Raw genomic sequence first — 10,519 nt, 5'->3', positions numbered from 1 at the left:
GCTCAAGACCAGCTTAGTGAAGATGTCCTATATATTCTTGTGATCCTCCTAGATGTCACTTTTACTTTCAAGAAGATGGTACTTCCATGCTCCACAATGGATAGCTCCAGATAACATGTTAGTTAGTTTAACTCACGCTTCCTTAGATGACTTAACGAGCAAGCCACTACTCTTCTTCTCATATAAGGACACATCCCACACCTTCACAAGATGCATTATTGTAGATACAAAGCTCTTGTCCTAATCTGACAAAGCTAATACTTAGGTTTTACTTTGACCTCTTGGACTCCTTCAAACACTTGGCTGAGGTCTCTTGATCCAAACTAACTTAAAAGCTTCTCCGGTAGCTTTATCAACATCTTGCTAGTCTTGGATAAACTTCCTTCTAACCAAACCTCTTTATTTAATACTCTGAGTTCTCTCTTACATCCTTGAGTACCACCATGCTTCCGTTGCGCAAACTAGAATGTAGGACACTTCATGTTGCAAATTCTTCAACTTGGCTACCCCTTAAGAAAAGATAAACTAGGGGACACCAAAGTATAGCTTGCATCTTTTTCAGATGAGCTTACTAGTATCAAGATGTTCTGTCATCCCAATGATACTCTTGTACATAGGCAAGGACAAGAAATCTGAATTTCCTTGCGAGCAGGAAAACAGCTATGTGGTAAGACAGCTGTAACTCTCATTCTGTTAATCCAATGAAGTTGTAGCTTATATCGTTGGAAAGCTTATAAAATTCTCCACAACCTCCTTATAGAACACTTTTCTGAATTCTGCAGTTCACTTGGTCAAAAACAATGCTCAAGATAGACTATTCCTGGTTCCAAACAGCATAGATACATCGCCTTGTGATTGAAGTCTACTGTTGTCCAGAATTTCCTCAGGATTTTTTATCGTCCAAAATCATAGATATGAACCAATAAAGATAGGCAGCTCCGAAGGTAGGATAGGAAAAATAGAAGAAAATCATAACCCAACTATTTATTTTATTAAACCTTATACCTTAAACCTATGAACTAAATGAAATTGTGGGAACACCCAACAATATCGTTGCAATCATTACAAAGATTCAAAAACAAGCAGTAGAGATGCACAACTCAGTCATTGACTCGACTCGTGATACTAACATTTTTATTACATAAGGGGCACAACTCCTATTCTTAACTAAGGATCTTGGATAGTCTAGCATAACTTCTTCATTCACCACTCTCACCAAATGCTTCTTTCAGGTTGGTTATCACTGACACTTTCTAGTAACAGTCCAGTAGTGATCTCACTCTGGCACTTCCATGGTGTACTTGTTGATTCTTCTGTGGGCAAGATTTAATATAATGTCCTTCTTGCTGGCATTGATAACACTTTCTCTTAGCTGGATCTTTAGTGATGTCATACTACACAGAATTGGTGCTTAGAGTATTGTCAGCTTGTTGACTCTGTAAGTTCATCTTTCTTTGACTAGACCGCTTTTTAGCTTGCTTGATCTTTTGGTGATGAAACTCCTTGTAGGTGATTGTCCACCCATCTATGCATACCTCATGTGGAGTAGTTTTAGCTTGAGAAGCTTCTAACTCTTTATAGTTTAGATTCATCTGACTAGGGATTAGAGCTAGATGTGACAAATCCAAATGTTGATTGCTTCCCAATACTTGCTCTGTTGAGACCTCCTTTCTCTTCTTATCCACATTAGCTTCACAACTCGGGTTCACCTTAACTTCCCTCTTATTAGACTTGTCTTGAAAATAAGGAAAACCATAATGTTTATAGCACTGACATGGATCATGACTTCCAAGAATCTTGCTATGAACACCCTCCTTGAACTTCATCTTCTTCCAAGCTTCTATCACTTGTCTCTTCATTGGTCCCTTTGGTATGTTGGTTTGACCTTGCGACAAACACTCCTAAGAACTTCTAGGCTGATTCATTCCTTCTAGTATTTGCTTTTGCATAGCAAATAGCTTTTCCTTATCAAATGCAGTTAAGGTGGCATAGCTTGGTCTTCTTGTTCTTTGATGTTGGCAGTTATCTCATTATGTTCCATCTAATAGACCAAGAGAGAAGATTCAGAGTAGGGACAAGTTTTCATCAAAGAACAGAGGCTGAAGCGAGCATAACTTTTCATAAATAACAAGGTTAGAGAGAAAGCAAGAAGTAAGCAGAGATGAAAGCATGCTAATACATCCAATTCTAACTAGGCTTGCGTCCTACAGTCAGCATTTCTCTGATACCACTTTGTAGCACCTGGTTTTAAAGACAAAACCAGATACACACTATATGTGAGCCTAGGAAGTCAAATCTCACATATAGCCACAAATAAGGGTAATATCAAGAGACAATACCTATTACATAACGTATTAGTAAAAGGAATATAACCTCAGAGTATAGACAGTGAAAAGTCGACTCCGATCTTCAGGCGAAGACTCCAAATCCACAGGGATGACTAACTAGTTGACCACAAGCCTAACTCCTCCAAACCAACAATCTGGTACCCATCTGGGATTTTTATCCAAAGTATAGAAAAGTAAAGCAAGCGTAAGTACATATCGTACTCAGCAACATAACATGGGGTTCATGAGGCTCAAAATGGCTAACACTAGTTTACTATGATTAGCTTTAATAGGTCATCTTTTTAAGCAATTGAGTAGCAAAGAATTTATCATTCCCATAAACACATGATCAGGTAAACATGATTAATGAATAGCATAAACAATTAATTATTAGTACAATTAACTAGTAGTGATCATCTCTATTCCATAAGGGTCTAAGGCCGCTCGTGTCCGTGAGCACGGCTGCTATAATAGTTTTACACTATGCAGAGGTTGTACACTTTTACTATGAGTCGTGATTTACCTTTTCGCCCGAGGTAGCTAATCTCTTGACCCACTTCCAAGGAAGGTCGGCAGGGTTCACTATGAAGCCTTTCAAAGGTTCGTCTAACAAGTTAGGGCCGCTAGGCGTATGTAGCCCTTCTCTAGGAGTGGCACGCGTGGGCACACAACACGGCACACACATCCTAGCAAGAAAGGAAACATACCCTCTTGCTCCATAAAGGTAACTACTAACAAGCTAGAAAAGGTCCTCATACTGAGCTAAAGTTAGAGCCATGTAGCCCTCATAGCTGTACTATAAGTCCCAGATGATCGCTTACAGATAAGTCCTTAGGGAGAGGAATCTGAAGCATTTAGAAAGTAGCTAAATACTCCAGCCCCTATTTCCATGTTGCTAAAAAGTCATGTTTTAATGTTTATTGCATATACCATTAGTCAAGTTACAAGATCATGGTTTAGTTAAGCACTAGCAAAAACTACCCAATACAATAACCCTAAGGTATCGAGGTACAAGATATCAAATATCTAGGATATCCTTATTGGCAACAAGGTAGACACATGCAATATGAATTAAGTGATTAAATGTGAATAGGTAACAAGGATGGTCCCATGCTATACTTGCCTTACACACCGATCCTTCAGTAAGCTTTAATCTTCAACGTCCTTCTTCTTCTTCTAGATCACCACGTATATCTCACCGACTGGACGTAATCGTAGAACACCACATAAACATCCATACACATACATGCATAGCATACAACGACATCTATATCAGAACAGTACACCAATCATAGAAAAATAAGTGAAAGAGATTGAAATACGATTCTACGCATCGCTACGAACACATAGTCGCGAGAAGCACGCTAAACTGAGCTACGGGTGAAACGATACAACTACCGAGAGATTTGCTTTATACGTGAAAAAGAAAACTATAGGCTTCATTTATTTTAACTATATAAATTCCTATATATAAGATATTTTATAAATAATATAGATTGAATCAAGTCAATTTTAAATTTGAATTATAAAACTAAAGTAAAATAAATCATATTTTATTTATAATATCCAGTTGCATAATCATTAATCAAGATATGATTTAAACCATGTTATTTCAGAAATAAAAATATAGTAAACACTATTACTAACGCGTAAATCTCGTCGTTATGAATCTAACGCAACTTGAACGGACTATTTCAGAGTTAAAATGAATTAGTTATGATTTAAACAAGTTTTCCTTTAGTTAAATAAATTAAATCTACCCATGAATTTAAAATATTGGAAACAAGTCTAATAGTAGTGTAAACACATAGAAAACGTAAATACGGTCCTAACGCAATTCGAACGGGTCAAATCGGACTTAAAACGCAAAAGTTACGCATGAAATAATATGCAATGGCATTTCTATAAATAAACTGAACTTAATTTTGAATTAAAATAATTAAAAATATGAAATTACACGGCTGCTGGACTGCGGGTACTATTTTTGGAAAACATAGGGATCTAAATGAATAAAAATAGGATTGAATTGTATTTCTTTTGAATTGATCTGAACTGTGGGTTAATTACTAAAAACTACAGGGACTATTATGTAAAACGTGCACGACTTGACCGCGGGTTTGACCCGGTTGCTGACTGGGTGGACACGTGATAGCCGCTGGTTGGTGTGGTGTGCCACGCGTATGGTGGACGCACTAACATGGCGCCGTGGACCGAGTCCGTGGGTCTGCGGTGGACCAGTTACTAACCAACTGGTATTTTCTAATCTTGGCCGTTCATGTGAATCCGACGGCATGAGATGCTCGGGACGAACTCCGGTAGCTGCACAGCGGCTATGACGATCCTGCCATGGCCGCCGCTGAGGCAGCATGGCGACAGACGTTGGGAGAGCGATTCTGGCCATCCTAAACTGATTCAACTATGCGTACGTGAACTACAGGCTCTAGCGAACACCATGGGGTGCAAACCGGGTGCGGGGAGCACATTGGAGCGGCGTTCCCCACGGTGGCGCCATGTCCAGTGGCTCAGGAGCTCGCCGTTACGGTGCTCCAATGCGTCAGCTATCGAGATGGAGGCACGGGGAGAACAAGGAGCTCACCGCGAGTCGTTAGGAGGGGAGCGCGGCGTCCGGGAAGGCTTCGGAGTGACCAGTGACGGCGACGGCGGCTGGAGAGAGAAGATAAGGCACAGTGATGATGAATCTGGGCAAATCAAGGCTAAAACAAGGAATTGATGGTACCTATGGGCACGGGGTAGTATGACGGTGTGCCTAGGTACGTCGGCGTCGTCGATTCGGCACCAGAGCAGCGGCTACAGGGCGGTGGTGGTGAGCTTCGACCGGCAAACGGAGAAAAGGAGGAGGGAGGGCATCTGGCTCGGGGCTTTATAGAGGGCAGGTGCTATGGTAGAAGGAAGGGGAGCGGGAGGCAGGTGAGATTGGGTGCTTTCCATGTAGGCGCGAGTGCGGCGGCTTGCCGAGCATGGCAACACCATCAACGGCGGCGAGAAAAGGAAGAAGGCGCGAGGAAGAAAGGAAAAGAGCCAGCGCGTGCGGGCGTGGGCGTTGAAGGCCGAGCGGAGTGGGCCTCCAAGCTAGGCTACGTGGGCGATGCAGCAGGAGCGCATGTGGGTGACACAAAGCAGGCCACCGATGCACAGCAGGCCAGCGCAGAAGGCGGGAAAGAGGGGAGGTGCGCGGTCTGGGCTGCCAGCGGGCAGGCCAGGAAGAAGGAAGAAAGAAGCAGGCCGGGCCAGTTCCAGGGGTTGGGCTGAAAAGTAAGAAAGCAAATTTTCAAAATGAATTTCTTTTCCAATTCCAGTTTTCAAATCCAAGCCCAATTCAAATCGAATTCAAGTATAGTTTCAAATATACTTCCCTATTCAAATAAAAATGGACAATTTTGTTAGGCTTCCCAATATAAACTTTACAACTTTAAAAATACTTTTATTTTTTTTTTCTATTTTTCTTTTCTTTCTTTTCTTTTATTTCAAAGCCATTTTTAAACCCTTTTCAAAAATATTCCAAATTACTTTGTAGTTTTGGATCAACACCATTCATCACAATAAATAAAATGCAACAACATGTATGCTCACACATGTTGCTACCTTATGATGAATTTTAAATTAATGAAAATTTTTATTTCCCTATATTTCGTGTGCACCAAAATTCATAAATAAATCATTTTAGCTCTATTTCAAAAGAGGCAAATTTTAGGGTGTTACACCTCTGATCATGACCGCTCCCCAAAAGGATGAAACCCTACTAATCTACATCACGGCGACCAACCGGGTATTCTACAACGCCATCGTTGTTGAACGAGAAGAGGCCGGACATGTATACAAAGTCTAGCGCCCAGTCTACTTCATCAGTGAGGTCCTAAACAAGTCTAAGACTCGCTACCCCTAGGTCCGAAAGTTGCTATACACCATCCTGATCACATCCTGGAAGCTCCATCATTACTTCAATGCCTACCACATTGCAGTAGTCACTGAGTACCCACTCGGTGACATCCTCTACAACAAGGAAGCCAACGACTGCATCATTAAATGGGTGATTGAGCTTGGCACCTATACCATCGACTTTAAGCCTTGCCACATGATCAAGTCATAGGCGCTCACCGATTTCATCATCGAGTGGACGAATATGCAGACTCCTATCCTGGTTGACCACCTGGAGCACTAACTATGTACTTTGACAGGTCTTGTCAGGTTCATAAACCCTAGGTCCCTCATGGACCGGCTTCCCAACAAAGGCTCAGCCTAGTAGGCAACATGGTAAATGAACACGCAACTCATGGGCCAGCCCAATTACCTAAATGATAGGCCAGAAGGGCGATCCAATCACCGACCAGAAGGTCTAGCTGAGGAGGAACGGTGCCTATTTCTCCGACTCTGGCCCACCTCTCTGACCGGAGCACTCACTTCGGTCTCTAGCCTACCTCCAGACAGCCTCTTAAACCAGAAGGCCTGGCCAAAGCACTATTTCTGACTCTGCTCCATGTCTCCAACTGGGATGCACCAAAACTCCTGCTCACTGCTCTTCTCCAACTGGCGCATTCAGAGCCGACTAGGACTAACCGACCAGGGACGCCCACTTAGTAAGGACTGGGGAATAGACGGAGAAAGTAAAGCAGGGTGCACAAGTCAAAATGCAATACCAGGGACCATACCCTGCACACCTGCCGGGCAGTACTCTATGACCTCCCTGGTACGACAGAACCCAAGCAGTATTGTAGGCACCGACATTTTCCCCTATAGTATTATGGGTGCCATTAACTCCCATACGGTATGGCTCCCCCCACATGCCTTTGAGCATCGATAGTGTTGTGGGCACCGACATTTACCATACCAGATGAACATGGTAAAACCCCTTGCATGCCTCCAAGTATCAATAGTGTGATAGGTGCTGACGTCTACCATACTTGAAGAAGACAACACAACCTCCCACGTGCATCTGACATCCAACAATGCTGTGGGCGCATACCATCATCCTATACTTGGCGGCGTGTGCAACAAGGCTTAGAAGCATATGTACTCTCTCCCTCTCACTTGTAAGGCCATCCCCTTTATCTATAAAAGGGGATATGCTCGCTCCCAACATTCAAGTGATTCAGATTCATTAGATCAATCAAGTTCACTAGCACACAACAGCAAAACCACCAGGTTCAAACCATGAGCACACGCTTGAACACTTAGCTCATACCAGGGCTCCCATCACTTTTGGTCCCGCTGACCAGAGTCTGACCAGACCTCTTGTACCCCCATCTTCCTCCTTCTCGTTTGTAATCCCACTACAAACTTTGAGCACCTAGGCTTAGGAATAAAGTCACCGACCGACTCAAACTAGACGTAGGGCATGTTGCCTAAACCAATATAAACCTTGTGTCATTGAGTGCTAAGTCACCTCCGATCACAACGTATGGCAAAACTACAAATATTTACTTATTGGTCACTTTCTGCACTGACAGTTGGTGCCGTCCGTGGGGAAGATGCTGTATGTTCAGCACTTTTTGGTCATTGGATGGCCCACTTTTCCACCACCTTCGCCATGGTGGGCTCAAGCGATACTATTCGCTTCAGCTCACTAGAGTTCCCTCCACTCCTACCTATTGGGATGTGGGTTCCACCTATCTTTGAGCTATCCCAGGCCTTCCTCTTCGGAAGCCTAGACTTCATCGCCGACTGGCTCAGCGTACTACACCTCCGCAAGGAGGCACTCGTTCCGGCGCCCGTGGGAGGGGCATCCTCCATCGGCTCTAGGATGCACGATGACTTCAACGATGAGGCATCTGCGCTTCATTCTGAGCAAACTCTCTACTCAAACCCCGCTGCGAGTAATATGCATACTATTATTTACTCTCTATTTACTATCTCCTACCAATTATCTAGAGGGACTGTATTGACCGCACCACTAACACTGTACGATCGGTTCCCCTATGGCCTCGTGTCCCCCACAGATGCGTGCACTCGGGGGCCCCGAAGAATGTTGGTGCCATGCCCCCTCACATCCGAATTTGTGGGAATGACGAGCTATGCTCCTACCACTTTACACGAACTCCCAGATGACGTGGGTGAGAGTGATGGCTCCAGCACCGGTGATGTGGCACCTAGCCACCGTCTGTCCTAGGAGTGCGCTATGGTAGATGCTCCAAGATAGCCATCGATGGTTGTGGAGTCTGTGCAAACTCACACCCCTCTAGACCCACATGTGGGGGCCCTCATGTTTGCACAAGTGCATGCCGAGGAATTACGACAACGGCGGCAGAACCAACCGCCGCCTACGTCGACATGCTTGGTACAGCACGTTGCGCCCTATGCGCATGACCCAGTGGGGGGTGCCTGGGGTCACGCCTGCCAGGTCCAACACAACATCATGAACGAGGGGAATGATCCCCCACAATTTGCCTAGGCTAGCTAGAACATCACTGTTGTGGCAATGCTTCTGCACAGTGTTCCCGAGCCCGTTGACCCCTAGGAGCGGGCGGTCTACCAAAACCTCCGGGTGCTGGTAGAAGCTGCTGCCGTTCAATAGGTGGAAAGCTCCGCATTTTGACTCTAACACATGCCCATTCTCCCCATCGGGGGAGTGGGGAGGCGCAAGACAGATCGCTCCATCCGCTCGCCGCTATAGCCGCTAAGTGTGGCTCGAGAGGCAGTGGCCGCGCCATGGTCTGACCTAGCACCTGCCCTACACTAACCATCGGTACATGAATGGCTCGGTCCACACCAAGGCGCTTGTAGCGTCATCAGCAACCGGCACTAGGCCTGACATGATGATGATGTCCACCGGGCGACAATGAGGGCAAGCGACACGGGTCCCGGCCAAACCATCGAGGGGAGCGATGAAACGCGCCCCAGGCATAGTCGCTGGCTAGGCGACTGGAGTCCCAGCCCTAAGGGCCTAGGGCCATGAGCCTTTGACCAATGAATCCAGAGAGCGCCATTCCCACCGTGCTTCTGACCACCCACCAACATCACCAAGTACACTAGGGAGACAAACCCCGATATTTGGCTCGAAGATTTTTGGCTCGCCTGCCGAGCCGGAGGGGTGGATGATGACTATTTCATCATTCAATATCTCCCCATCTATGTGGGGAACATGTTTAGGCATGGCTTGAATTCCTCCTATACGATAGCATCCATGACTGGGTGGACCATAAGAGGGTCTTCGTCAGAAATTTCCAGGGGACATATGTCCGCCCTAGAAACTCCTAGGACCTCAAGAGCTGCCAAAAGGAGCCCAATGAGTCCCTGTGGGATTATATCCATAGGTTCTCCCAACAATGCAACTCCCTCCTTGATGTCATCAACGTGGACGTCATCAACACATTCCTCTCTGGGATGACCAACGAGTCCCTAATCCATAAGCTTGGCTGCCTGAAGCCCCATACCACCCACGACCTGCTCAACATCGCCTCTAACCATGCCTCCAGTGAGGAGGCAATCGAAGTGGTCTTCAACAGAGGCTAGGACAAAGGCAAGGCCAAGCGCATGGACCAAGATGAGGGCCCCTCCACTCAGAGGGGCAAGAAGAACAAAAAGGATCGGCGCCGATCAAACAACACCACGTTGGTCGCCACAGTTGATCACATGGGCAAGCAGCCCTAATAGGGCCTACCTAACCACTTCAACAAGCTCATGGATAGCCCATGCACCAACCACGCTTACCCCATCAAACACCTTTACAAAGACTACGAGATCCTCAAATGTTTCCTCCGATAGGCCGACGCGCTGAAAGGAGACGGCAAAGATGCAGCAGCTAAGAAAGGAGGCACAGTGGGCAAGGACGGAGATGGCTTCCCCAACTCTAAGGAATGCATCATGATCTTTAGTAGATCCAATGCCATCTAGACCAAACGCCAGCACGAGGTGCGCTATAGGGAGGCATGCGCCACCGAGACGGCCGTCCCCTCCTTCCTCAGCTGGTTGGAATCTCCGATCACCTTCGATCAGAGGGACCATCCCTCCCACGTCATGAGACTAGGATGCTACCCGCTCGTTGTTGACCCCATAGTCCGCAAGAAGCACCTCACCAATGTGCTAATGGATGGAGGCAGTAGCCTCAACATCCCCTATGTCGACCCCCACGATGCAATGCACATCCCCTGGTCGAAACTCCACCTTGTGGGTTCTCCCTTCCATGGGGTGATCCCAGGAGCATAGGCATACCCACTCGGGTAGATCGATCTACTCGT

This window comes from Miscanthus floridulus, chromosome 18, assembly GCF_019320115.1.
Source record: "Miscanthus floridulus cultivar M001 chromosome 18, ASM1932011v1, whole genome shotgun sequence".
NCBI lineage: Eukaryota > Viridiplantae > Streptophyta > Magnoliopsida > Poales > Poaceae > Miscanthus > Miscanthus floridulus.
Note: the sequence above shows the minus strand (reverse complement) of the source record.